This window comes from Podarcis tiliguerta (assembly GCF_965153285.1).
Source record: "Podarcis tiliguerta genome assembly, chromosome: 9".
Taxonomy (NCBI): domain Eukaryota; kingdom Metazoa; phylum Chordata; class Lepidosauria; order Squamata; family Lacertidae; genus Podarcis; species Podarcis tiliguerta.
In genome coordinates, this window is record NC_139542.1 from 35,042,065 (window position 1) to 35,056,419 (window position 14,355).

Sequence of the window (14,355 nt, forward strand, 5' to 3'; positions counted from 1 at the left end):
CTGATGAGTTTGCAAAACCTCTATATGCCGGCAACCTTAACCATGCTTTGCTTTTTTCTGGATGGGGTCAAAACCCCATTGAATGGATGAAAACTGCAAAAATGACTTACCGTACCTGTATTTGATTCGTAATTTATCTTATTTAAAATATGGGTTGTAACTAAAGCAGCCTCAGTGGCATAGCAGCATTTCTGTTTCTTTTCTTTTGCCTGCACACCCCGCCCCAAATTCTTCTCTCGAGAGTCCCCAACCCCCTGGAGCTAATTTTGAGGGTGCAGGGGTGCTGCTGCTGCTGCTGTTTCAGGGAACAGGAGTAGACAGTTCCATTCTGCAGATGCACCAACTCTTGCGCTAGTGGAATGGGAGCACTGAATATCACCTTATATCTGTAAACCCACTTGTAGTTTTTAGTTAAGTTACTCCACTGTGTGATCTTGGGACAGGCATGCTCCCTCTCTCAGCCTAGCCTACTCCACAGGGTGGTTGTTGTGAGGATGAAAATGGGAGAAGGTCCCACATATGATAACCAAGAGGAAATGTAAATAAATGTAATGAATCCATATCCCAATGTGAATTAAAGGTATGTTCCATACATTTTAATCACCCTGCATGAAGTAATCATGCTTGAACCTCCACCCATCCATGCATCCCTCACCTATCTGATTAAGTTCAACCCATACAGCCTGGTGGATCAGGCCAAAGACCTACCTGGTCCAGCGCTCTGCTCTTACAGTGACCAACCAGATACCCATGGAAAGCCCACAAGCAGCAGCTGAGCACATCACCCTCAGTGTCTGCAAGCGATGCTATTGACCATGGTGCCAATATCTTACCAGGGGTTTTGTTTTGTTTTTATATACTATATCTTCTTATCTTGATGTTACATGATACATAACCCACACTAGCTCTTCACATTGATTCATTTTGTGGACTCTACCAGGTAAACAACCTTCTAATTTGGGTTGCAGAGGGTGAATGTTAACAGACCAGGTCTACTGCATATTTAAGAGGGGGGAGTGATAAATCTTTTCCTGCAAGTGGTGCCAGTTTATTTGCATGCAACCAGACCCAGATTAAAGCAACTGGAGGACCTAAGCTAGGAGATCTTGGGAGCCCCAAACTAAAAGCATCTGATCATGGGAAACAAAACCTTATTCCCTTCTTTACTAAGCACAGAAGCGCAGTGGGGGGCTGCCAGAGCAATGGCCCCGGGCACATTTTTCAGGGGGCCACTGACAGGGCAGTGTGAGGAGGATGCAATGTTCAGGCATGCATCCTTCAAGTCAGTTCGATCAGATTGATAGGAAAGGCGCATATTTTTGCATATTTTTAATTTGTTATTGCTCTTCAGCTTTATTGTATTGATTTTTATTTTGTAAATTGTCTTTTGGTTATCTTGGTGCAAGGCAGTATATAATAAGGTACATGCCACAACCTAGAGCAACGGGATATTGTTCGGCTTATTTATTTTTTATTTATTTCTCTTCAAATGAATGGTAGGGTAATGCTTCAGAAATGTTTCCATAGATTTCATGTACAATGCAGCTCCCACACCCAGAACTGGTTTGTATACAGAATTCTGAAAAAAATTGAATTTTATTTTAGTAAGCAAGATTCTGCTCTCCTTTAATGGTCATGGGAAAAGATAATTACCAAATAAATAAGTAGCTTCTTAAAAAGGAATGGCATTGTATTAAGTTGGGTTTATATTGGCATTATATTAAGGCAGCAAATTAAACAAGAACTCAAGAATTAAGATGCACTTTCAGATGAAATTTATTTGCCTTTTGTATGGCTCAGAAGTAACCATAGATTGTAAAACTAATAAACTTTAAAACAATGTGGTGACATCGGAAAAACTGTTTTGCCTGCCTTTGGTAATATAACGTACTTCAAATAATCTCACCAGCTGGGACTGTTTTCTTGTTGTCTTGAGTATGACAGGTACAAAGTCAATAAAGACAGCAGACTTTTGAAATATTAAAAGCAAGCATTCGATTGTCTTTATTGATGTGTCAATATTGATTAGCCTGAAAAGAAAACGCATTAAACAGAACCAAGCTGCAATTTATGACCTATACTCTTACAGAGTTTCAGCACGTGCAGTTGTCAATGTGTTCCTATACTTACTTAATCCAGAAGGCATGTTCTTTGATGCCGCACAAAGAGTTTACATTCGTGAAGCAACATGCATGCAGGCAACTGATTCCTCTTCATATTTGGCTACGGCTTCCAATATTGACTAAATATTTGAATTAAGTTATGAGAATAGTGCTCGTCTGTTTCATGAAGCTTTAAGAATAACAAGCAAAACCCCAAACCATAGCATAACAAACTCTAGGTATATGTAAATGAAATAATCGCATATTCTTCTCATGTTACCTATCATTGCATACATTGTAAAGCAGAGGTGATGAACCTGTGACTCTCCAGATGTTGCTGGACTACAACTCCCACTAACCCTAGTCCATCGGGATTGGAGTGAGGGATGGTGGGAATTGGAGTTCAACATCTGGAGGGTGACAGGTTCTCTACCCTTGCAGTACAGTACCATGCACATAGATATTAATATCTACCTACCTAGATAAAGCACTACATGGGAAAAGTAATGAATGAGCTGGACTGATCTTGCTGAGGCTCCAACTCACAGTTTCTCCTCCTTTTTTTGAGACTGACAGAATGTGCACTAGCTGTGACCGCTAATTTGCATAAAACAACTTTCATAATGATGCTGCTATATAATGCTCCAGCTTGCATTTCTGAGGAAAGGAATATACAGTGTTCTTCAAAAAGTCAATTAAAACAAAATTAGGTAACACATGAATGCTTAAACAAATGTCCTTTTCTTTTGGTTTTGCCTTTCCATTTTTCCTGTTTGCTAGATCATTTGAAACTAAATTATCCATTACAGTTCAAGCTGCTTTGCTAAATATACAACAAACCTTTAAGGAGTGTAATAGCTACAGGAAGGAGGAGAATTTTTGCATCTGAATTATTTCTAAAGTGCTGCGATTTAGTTCTGTTAGATTGCATTGCCTCTTCCACCCTCCCATTCCCAATGTTGTCAAGGAGGTTGCAACATCCCGCTAACCTCAGACCTCAACCTATGTTGATTATATTGTTGAATCTCCCTGCTTCTTGGGAGAAAGAAAATTTCAGGTTCTGTGCTAGGGAGATTAGTTTACTTTGGGCAAACTCTCCTTGGTTCAATTAGGAACGAAATTCTGAAGTCCTCTTACCATTCCTAATGATATAATTGGGGAAACAAGAAAGTCCAAACACTTCACCCACCCCCACAAATTCATCTAATGTTCCTGTGAGCCCCCAAATCTCCCATGGGGCTTCTGCCCTCAGGGATGGGAGATGATGCTGTTGTCACTCCAGCATTTGTAGGACTTAACTGCTGGTTGGGTCAGCTTCCATGCATGGAAATGGCAGGGGAGACCCTCCAACTCTGTCCCAGCTGTCCATTGGGGAGAGTGGTGACTCATTTCAATGTGAATTTGTGAAAATAAAAGAGGTAAGGATGATAAAGTGCTCCATGCATGGCGATGAGCAGTCTGTAAAATTAAAAAGGGATCATAGCTCAAAAGGTGTCATTTGTTTGATGCATCTCAGGAGATGAAGCTGAGTTGTTCAAGTCATTGCCTTGTCTTTGCGTTACAAGGTACAACGCGGCTTATTTTGTGTGAATCTGCTTCACTTCTGGTGAAACAATGAAGCCTCCTCTGATTATCATTTAAAAGGGGATGCTGAAAGCAGACGAGAGGCAATGGATCTGTGCTGCAGCAGCTCATTTCCTTGATGTGCCTTTAGATGTCTCTCTTCCTTACCAATTCTGCCCATGCTCAGCAGGTGACTACAGTGGCGCTGCATGTAAAGCTAAACTCTCTGAGGACAAATGAGGATCTTTGAAAACAGTGGCTGACAAGAAGTTAATGAAAAAGTGCGGCTCATTGCTTGCAAATACATTGCTCCTTCTCTTGAGTGTTTATGAGGAAGTAAAATTGTAAAATTCATCTGGTGCTGGTGGGGACTGATGATTCTCCCCCTCCCCCCCCCGCGCCTCCTTTCCCAGGCTTTCAAGCAATTATCTTTCTTGTGAGAACTTTAATACTGCTTTTCTTTGAAGTACAAGTTATGTTTGTGTGCTTTATCTATCTATCTGTCTCTATATCTATATATCACACATGCACCAAGTGCTTAGATCTATATCTAAGTCCCAGAGATTTGCATCAGATCATTTTAATCATTAACCTACTTGTATATCTTTACCTAAGTACCTTTTGAAGTTTAAACTGATTCGTGATTAGATATATGGGGAATAAAGAGCTCTCTCAGCAGGGGCTAGAGAGAAGTCTTGCAAAATGCTCCTCCATCAGCACCTCCACAATGGCATAAGCATAAATGCTGTAAACTAAAACTGTTTGGATTTCAAGACAGGTCACCATCATCCATGTCATGTGGCAGTGTGAATGGCTGCAGCCATGTTCACAGACAGCAGCTCAGAGATGCAACTTTTCTTAGAGGTAAGCAAAATGTGGCCCTCTGAATCTCAGTTGTAAGGAAAGTATATGTGGAACACTTCTAGCTCCAGATCTGCAATCCTTTGCATACTTATTTGGAAGATATGAGGCATTAAAGAATGGGTTTTCCCTTGGAAAGGAGTGGGGCAAGGGGAAAACAGCTTGGATCCATGTCTAGAAATCATGGGTCAAGTGGTTAATCACACCTGTACGTTTTCAACTAGGCACAAGTGGAAGTGTGGGCGAGCCATGAGTCAACAGTGGAGTGGAATTTTTCAGGTTTCTTTTAGAAGCAGGTTTGGGGGTCAGCCTGGATTATATCCGTGGGTTGCTTCCAAGCTTGTGATTCTGTATCTGGTAAAGTTTTGGAATGCAGTGGAAGAAACTGTTGAACCAATGAGACCAGTTTCTTTGTTCATGTAATGGCCTTAGCCAGCCAGTTTTGTACAGCTATTTACATGTCCAAAGAGTGAGCTCTGTTGCTAAAGAGACAAACAGGTGGGCATTTTCCCATCTCACCTGGCTGGATGCCATGTCATCCTATGACGGAGAGCAATAGGCCAAATGGGGCTGTGTGTGTCAGGTTTGGCTGGTGCTGGAAGATAGAGACACAAAGATGTGTCATGTTCTGTGCAGGACATAAAGCTGTGACTTGAGGCTTCCCTGGAAACCTAATAGGGAAACAAGATCTGTTGGAGTGTTGATGCTTTGAGCTCCTCCATCCTATGTTCGGGCTGTGTGTAGGTGTAAATCAAACCATATATCCTGAAGACACTACAGTCTCCATTGACCTTCATTTCAACGAAGCCCAAACCTGTATAAGTGCAGGCACTTCTGGAGTCTCTTGCCACTAGAAGACAGGAGTTCACACAACTGTATGCTAGATGCTGAAAAAGAATGTTGGTTTATTCTTGACAATAGATGAAGCCCTTTCCCTTGCCGGACTGCCCACACATCTCTGACAGACAAACTATGACTCTCAAGAGGCTGGGAGATAATAACATCTTACTGTGCGCATTGGCTGGTATTGATTAACTCAGCCAATATTAAGTCAACAGTGGATATGAATTTCACAGGTTTTTGGTTGTTGTTTTTTTATAAAAAGCAGCTTATTGCTTTATATATCCTGTACTCATATGTAGCACCATCTTCAAATATCTGAAGGGCTGTCACATGGAAGGTGGAGCAAGCTTGTTTTCTGATGCTTCAGAGGGGAGGACCCAAACCAATGGATTCAAATTACAAGAAAGGAGATTATGCCTAAACATTAGAAATAACTTTCTGACAATCACAGCTGTTCAACAGTGGAACGGACTACCTTGGAAAGTGGTGGACTCTCCATCCTTGGAGGTGTTAAAGCAGTGGTTGGATGGCCATCTGTCAAGGATTCTTTAGCTGTGATTCCTGCCTTGTAAGGGATTGGTCTTGACGACTCTGGGGGTCTCTTCCAATTTTACAATTCCATGATCACAGAAATGAATTTATTGTGTGCACGAGCAGTACATGGATTGGGTCCACAGCACTTTTTAAAGCATGATGCTTATGGGAATTGTGTGGGACTGGGCATTCTGCTAGCTAGCATGTGGTGGCAGCATCTGAAGAGCTTTCCTTTCCTTTTTAACCTGTGCCATCCTGTATGGATTTGTGCTATCAGCTATTGTGGTTGCAAGGCATGCTACGCAGAAGCTCAGTGAGTGGCTAGATAGAGTTACCATGAGTCTTAGATGTTCTGTTCAGCATAGGTGGTCAATGGTAGAAACTACTGCAGCCAAGCAAGTAAACAACAGTCTTGCCACAGCCGTTAACGGCAATTTCGGTATTAAATTGAAAAGTGGAAACCACAAAATACAGCTTCCACCACAGAAACAGAAGGAACTAAGCAATACCAACTGGTGCTACTTAAGTCTGACTAAATAAGCAAATAAAACTCCTGGATGCTCGCATCTTACACATGTGCTGAGGGAACTGCAATGGGTGCAAATCAGCTCCTGGGTCATGTTCAAGGTCTTGTTCTGAACATATAAATTCATGAACAACTTGGGATCAGGTTATCTGAAAGACTGCCTGCCCCTATACAGACCAGCTAGATTTCTTAAAATGTTAATTGGTTTATAAATGCTTTTAAATAAACAGAACCAAGTGGCTGTGCCAAACTCTGCACATGTCTCTGCTGCTACAACAATGGGTGACATCTCCGGCTTCCTTCCTTTTTCTTGTGAACTTTTGTGAACTTGACATTTTCTTCTATTTAATCCCTCTGCCTGCACACTGAAACATTTGAGAGTTTTGTGATATGCTTTGTACCCTAACCACAAGCCACTTCATGTGTCCATATCGCTGATATTGAAAATGAATTGGCTTCGCTATCATGAGCTTCTTGCTCAGAGGAGATTCTCTCATTTCCAGTTGTATCATTGTTACAGGAGCAGAGTGCCTCGGGTGCAAATGCACCAAACTTTCCTCCCACACGACGATGGGGAAACAGCATTTGCCCACCACAAATAAACGACTTTTCTCTAGGAAGCCAGATTTGCATGCGTAGCATACTGTAATTTGGGAAATAATAAAAGAATTATATTCTGTGTCTTTGGAGCAATAAAGTGCCATGAAGATTAAGGGCAGGGATGAAAGATCTTTGCTGCTGCTCTCCTGATTTGTATGCAGAACATCTTTGTGCCTTCTCTACTGTTGTTGTTGTTGTTTATTAAAAGGGACGAGGAATCCTGAAGCATGAAAGTGGAGAATAGTTTGTCAATGCCTTCTCCAAAAATAATACATTTTCTTGTTATGCCCAGCATGCTCCCACACATCCCCAAAATAAACAATGATATATCATCCTGTTTGGCAATGTGCTTTGCCAAAAGGCCACTTTGAATGGTGCACGGGGAGGCTGTTGGAGTTTGACCAAAGACAGGATTTTGGAGAGAACAATTGCGAGCTGAGGATGCTCTTCTAAGAAGGAACCCCTACTGTTGAGTAGTCGCTCATGGAAGCACCTGAATCGGGGCTGCATCCCTCCAGATTGCAGATGAGAGTTCACCTGGCTGGATGTTACTCTATTAAAACACAACAGCAACAACAATTCCAGATAGATAACTATCGGGAAACAGTTATTTATTTATTTTATTCATTCATTCCTTCATTCATTTGTACACCAACCTTCATCTGAAGATCACAGGGTGGTTCACACATACCCTTCTCTCTGATGATGATGATGATAATAATACTAATAATACTAATAATAATTTATTAATTTATTATTTATACCCCGCCCATCTGGCTGGGTTTCCCCAGCCACTCTGGGCAGCTCCCAACAGAATATTAAACAGAATAAAATGTCAAACATTAAAACTTCCCTAAACAGGGCTGCCTTCAGATGTCTTATAAAAGTCAAATAGTTGTTTATTTCCTTGACATCTGGTGGCTAAGTTTTCTGTTTGGATGGAATTGGTTTCGCACACCAGAGTCAGAAACGTTCCATCATGTCAGCGGCGTAGCTAACTGTTCGGGAGCACTGGGGGTGGGGTGAGCTGCCCATGGGGTAAGTCCCCCCCCCGTGGTATGGCGCCCAGTGCACCCTGTACCTCCACCCACCCCAGCTACACCTCTGCATCATGTGAGCCCTCAACTCCAGTTTGCAGTGACACGACCAATGTTTACCAACGAGGCATAAACTGTATGAGACAGAGGTGTGTGGTATGATCAGGCCCACAGTCTGAGGGGAGAGGGAGAATCATAGAATTGTAGAGTCGAAAGGGAACCTGGGGGTCATTTCCTCCTTGAACTCTCCTAATGCAAATGCTCCTTGCAGTGTTGTTGTTTTTCTAGAAAAATACAGTGGTACCTCTGGTTACGTACTTAATTCATTCCGGAGGTCCGTTCTTAACCTGAAACTGTTCTTAACCTGAAGCACCACTTTAGCTAATGGGGCCTCCCGCTGCCGGAGCACGATTTCTGTTCTCATCCTGAAGCAAAGTTCTTAACCCGAGGTACTATTTCTGAGTCTGTAACCTGAAGCGTATGTAACCTGAAGCGTATGTAACCTGAGGTACCACTGTACAGCTATTTACATGTCCAAAGAGTGAGCTCTGTTGCCAAAGAGACCAACAGGTGGGCATTTTCCCACCTCACCTGGCTGGATGCCATGTCATCCTATGACGGAGAGCAATAGGCCAAACGTTCTTAACCTGAGGTAATATTTCTGGGTTAGCGGAGTCTGTAACCTGAAGTGTATGTAACCCGAGGTACCACTGTAGATGCCTGTACTCACCATGAAGTTGTTACAATAAAGTGCCACACTTTTTCACACACACAGTGCCGGTCCCTTGAGTGGCCCCTGGAAAAAAAAGCACTGGCTCCTTGAGATTTAAAGGAATACAAACCATACATTTAAAGCAGATTTAAAGCGCACACCCTCAAAAATCCTGGGAACTGTAGTTTACCCTGCACAAGGCTAGAAGGCTAGAATTCCCAGTACACTTAACAAACTGCAGCTTCCAGGATCCTTTGTGAGGTGTTTTTTTTTTGGGGGGGGTGCACACTTTAAAACTGCTTTATATATATAGTGTGTACACAGATCTGTAACACTGTTTCTAGTGTGACCGTAATAATTAGGTCCAAGGCTGTGTAGATATTATAATTTACTCTGGCCCCAGTGTGCTTCCAAGCTGGCATTTGAAGCAGTGTGCACATGACGGTACCACACTCCACATGTATCCTGTTGTCTCTTGAGAAATACTGTTGTTTGATGCGTTTTTCCTTCGAGTCAGCTTCCATCCAATTTGAAAATGTAAACCACATTTACTTCACAGTTGAGGGAGACAGCTGTTACGTAAGCACAGACGACAGCTTTATGAAGAGGCATTTAGGGGGCTTGCAGGTGTGGGGATACCAAACAGGTAACGTGAAGACATTCTTGTCCCCCCCCCCCACCCGGTGTGTACAGCAATGTGCAAATGTGACTTGAAACGTAGCAGGGGGGGAACGGCCTTGCTGTGATTTAAGCCACTGATGTGAACATAGCCAAAGTAATGACTGATCAAACTGAGCAACATCAATTTCCCCACCGTGTCATTTTCTTCTTGGCTGGAAAATGTGTCTAAGGAAGATGTTCTAAAATATATCTGTTTATTTGTAGTTAGCTGAGGGCAGAGGGAAATGCCATTTACAATTTAGCTCGAGCTACGTTTCTATTTTAACTCCAGGGACTTTAATCCTTGGTAGGGCTTGGCCCCAGCAGATGTTTTCAACGCCAGGGATTAACCCTGTGCCAAGCGCTATGGGCGCCTTGCGGTACTTGCTTGGCTTTGTCCCACACCTTCTAGTAGTCAGAGAGAAACGGGAGTTAGGAGGCTAGGAAAGGAGGACACATGGCCAGAAAACATCCAGAAGGTCCTTGCTTACAGGAGGTGTCTGAGGCTGCAGTCTAAGCAGTCAATAATGAAATGAGCTCCCTCACCTGGAGAGACTAGCTGTAGGATAGAGAGAAATGCAGGGCACCCCGTGGCCTAGTGTTAGGCCCCACCAGCTAACATTCAGGACTGAGGCACCTAGCCGGAGAAAGCGCCTAAGAGAAAGCACCAGTGTGGCATAATGGTTAGAAGTGTCTGAGTAGGATGTGGGAGACCAGGGTTCAAATCCTGCCTTAGCCCTGAAGCACACTGGGTTACCTTAGGCCAGTCACTACTACCTGTCAGCCTAACCTTCCTCACATCATCATTATGGGGATTCAGTGAGGAGGAGCAGGAGACACATGTAAGGTCCACAAATGACAACATTTTGGAGGTCCCAGGTCACAAGGTGGTTAGACTGGTCTCAACTAGGGCCAGGGCCTTTTCAGTACTGGCCCCCACTTGGTGGAACGCTCTGTCACAAGAGACTAGGGCCCTACGGGACTTGACATCTTTCCGCAGGGCCTGCAAGACAAAGATATTCCACCTGGCCTTTGGTTTGGACTCAGTCTGACCCTTATGTTTCCCTCCCCTTATGGTTTTGATCTATGAGCTACTTTTAAAATGAGGCTGCATTTTAAATTGCATTTTAATCTGTATTTTAAATTGGCTCCGCCCCCCCCATTATGTTTTTACTGTAATTTTACTGGTGTTAACTGCCCTGAGCCCGGCTCTGGCTGGGGAGGGCGGGGTATAAATAAATTTTATTATTATTATTATTCATTATGTGTGCCACCTTGAGTTCCTTGCACAAAAATTCAAGAAATAAACAAGCAGCATTCTCCAACACCCTTGGCATGCATGCATGCTGATGCCACCAGCCTGGTAGTGCCAACACCACCCATCTTTCAGCACCAGCCACAGACCTTTCTCTTCCACAAGGCATTTTGGGATGTTTTTCAGCGTTTTCAATGTTTTTCTAGATGTTTTTAATTATAATTGTTTTTATAATATTTTAACTGTCTAGCTGTTTTGTTTTTGAAATGGTGGTGAGTTTGCCACCCTGGGTTCCTTTTGTAGGAAAGATGGGATATAAATTCAATAAATAATAAATAATAACAACAACATATGCTGACTATAAAGTTGGCACCTTGGCCATTGAGAGTTACATGATATTTTGACTGTTGTAAGGGGGTTGTTATTTCTGTTCCCCTTGCATTTTAAATGGTTGATACCCACCCTGGGAATATTCATGATGAAGGATGGGATATAAATCATACAATAAAAATTAAGTGCTGTGAGTCCAACTAAAATGTACCAGTTCAAAGTCTGCTGACATTTTCTCATTTCCCCCCATACAGTTCTGGAAAGGCCAGACATGATTAGAAAATGTTATAGTATGCAGAATACGTTATCTGTGTGGAAACACTTGTTCCGCCAAAAGCTTGGAATAACCTGCTTTGCCCTGAAACCTTTCAAGGGGGAGAAAGAAAATGTATTTTCTAAGCAAATTCCCAACTGCAAAGATAGGAGCTGAGTATGTGTAATCTACCCGAACTATTGTGACTAGGCTGAATAGCAGCAGGAGATCTAGTTTTCCCTCCTGGTGTTTTCCTTGCCACAGTCTCTGCCATAATATTTACAGAATAAATCTGTGACTTGAAAACTTGTCACCCGCAAGGTCCCCCCACCTTTTCCTATTTATTTTTCTTAATCCAGAAGGATAATGTGAGCATAGGCCAGGAGGAAAAGACCCTGCAAACGGAATATTTTAGGGAAATAGCTACTGAGTAGACCAGGTTGGGTGCAATGCTGTTCATGAAAAGAAAAATAATCAATGCTGCCTGCCAAACAAAGGGCAACTCATTCTGCCCCGAATAAACAGTGACCCGGATCCAGAAAACTGCACAACTAGTTTCATGGGACTGTGGTGGCTTTGGGCACTTCAAACCACACCTCACGCTGGGTGACAATGGACCACTCACTCATAGCCTAGCCAGCTGCAAAGGGCTGTTGTGGATCATATAACTGTAGAGTTGGAAGGGAGCATGAGAAACCTCTAGTCCAATCCTCTGCCCTTGAGATTAAGAGTCTCATGCTCTAACAACTATGTTATCCAGGTGTTCTGAGACAAGAGGAGGAACAATGTTTGCCACCCCGAGCTCCTTGAACTAAGGGTGGAATTAAAAAAGAGGCTGCATTTAAAGAGTGGGGCAAAATATGCCATAAAGACAATGTACTGAGCATGTATTGGCTGTTTCCTGCTTTCTTTGGAAGGAGATGCTTCATAAGACTGACAGCTCTCATTGTCAATAGAGGAGATGAGGCTCTGAAGCCTGACAAGTGTGAGGAAAGAAGACATGAGGGAAGTGGAACTGCCTGGAAACTGGTCTCCCTCTGCCCTCTCAGATTCTGAATCTACATTGCTTTATAGGAAGGAATGCAAAGGGCAGGATTGTGTCCGCTTTAGCAAAGCAATTATTTGCCAAATGTCTCCCTGCCATGCAGCTGTTTAAGGCTCTGGAGGCTCCTCAGACATGGCTTGGCAACCTAGTTCCTGAAAATACAGCATGCTGAATTGCAGAGCTCAGAATAATCACCTTATGTGTATGATAAACGAGGAAAGAGGCCAGAGAATATGGTAATTGCAAGGCAATAGGCACTGTATATTTGATACAAGAGAACTTCAATAGCTCAACTTTTTTTTAATTTTAGTGTAACAGAGAATCTTTGCTTCTCTCAACAATTTCTTCCCTCTCATTGACAGTTGATTTACCAACTTTCTTGGCCTTTTCCGCATCTATTAAATCAAAGATGAGCGACCTTACAGAAGCACCAATGAATTTTTACATATATTTTTTTTTGTTACAGAGAGTGCTAGTATATTCAACAGGGTTCTTATATCAGCCACTTTTTACCGATAATTGATGTATTGTGTGGGACACATTTATGCAGGAGAGATGGCAGTTAGCTGCTCTCACTTTGCATAAAAAAAGATGTCGCCATATTTTAGAGGAGGCCGGCAATGAAGACAAGCAACAAATTTGCTCGCCAATTGAAGAGGCTGAAAATATCAGCAGCTTCTTCCATTTCACTGCTGTGCTGGTTATATGTGTCCTTATGAACCCAACACTGGTAGAGCCTCCTGGAAAGTGAGCCAGGACTTCATTTTCATAGGAAGTCTAGGATTAAGGAATGAATAATGTAACATCCTCCTGCATTACTACCCAAGGTTAGCTGGCAAGATCAATCTTCATAGCCAAACCATACCACAATCATTTTTTCCTGCCTTAAGTGGCCAATTACAATTCATGACCACAATCTGAAGACTGGTGAAATTAAGTCCCCTGAAATCAAGGGCCTTAAAAGGTGCCTACCTTTGCTTTGGAACCTAGCCCCAGTCTTTTCCAAATGCTGATTAAGTGGCTTGGGAATAATGCTTGGTCTCTAGAGCGACCGTTGGGCGTCTGGGTGGGATTCAAGTGAGGGCGAAGGGCAGAAAGCCACATATAAGTCTAGTGTCCTTGTTCCCACTGGCTATACTTCCATTCTTCATGTGTTCAAGAAGGTTCAGCTGAATGAGGTCATGCCTGGAATTTTCTGAACATCTTGATGTCAGACTTATCCATATATTTTTCACAGTTCCACTGAAAGAAGAAAGGATGATCTCATATTATATATATGTGCGTGCGCTACTATATGTACAATATTATTCATATATCGTATGCATGTATGCTCAGTTTCCAAAAGGAACCAGCAAATAAACAGATACATACAACACGGCATATAACTCTGTACAACTATTTATGTATTAATATATTTATAAAACTATGTGGCAGAAATATCGTACCGCACAGGGTTTGACTCTTTTATATGTATAATTTATGTTGCTTTGGTTTGGGTTTTTTTGCATATCATTTTGCATCTAATTAGTGCCCAGATTGTTTCCAAGCCTAATTTAAAGTGCTGGTTGTTACCTCCACATCCGTTAGTACTTGGGACTAGAATATTAAGTGTTTGCCTGTCTTCATATGATTTACAGGAGGGCTTCTTCTATATCACACCAATGCTTGAAGTGTTGTTGGCCACACCATACATTCAAAGCACATTAAAAATACCTAACACCCCACCGCCCCCAAATACAGTCGTACCTCAGAAGTCGAACTGAATCCGTTCTGGAAGTCTGTTTGGCTTCTGAAACGTTCAACTTCCAAAGCGCAGCTTCTGATTGGCTTCAGGAAGCTGCTGCAGCCAATCGGAAGCCGTGGAAGCCCTGTCGGACATTTGGCTTCCAAATGAACGTTCGAAAACCAGAACACTCACTTCTGGTTTTTAATCGCTTGGGAGCCAGAACGTTCAACTCCCAAGGTGTTCAGGAGCCGAGGTACGATTGTACAGTACTGGGAACTGCAGTTTACCCCTCAATAGAGCTACAGTTC

General features: G+C 42.5%; 1 protein-coding gene and 1 long non-coding RNA gene across 3 annotated transcripts in view; one reads left to right on the forward strand and one right to left on the reverse strand.

The window, feature by feature from the left end:
* The window catches only part of IL15 (interleukin 15), a 75,256-nt gene that overhangs the window by 2,671 nt on the left and 58,230 nt on the right, over positions 1–14,355 (forward strand). The gene's annotated exons all lie outside the window — the stretch shown is intronic.
* The window catches only part of LOC310685427, a 32,830-nt gene continuing 31,028 nt past the window's right edge, over positions 12,554–14,355 (reverse strand). For both annotated transcript variants that reach the window (XR_014515242.1, XR_014515243.1), the window contains exon 4: positions 12,554–13,563. This is a non-coding gene — a long non-coding RNA (uncharacterized lncRNA). The remainder of the gene's footprint in view (positions 13,564–14,355) is intronic.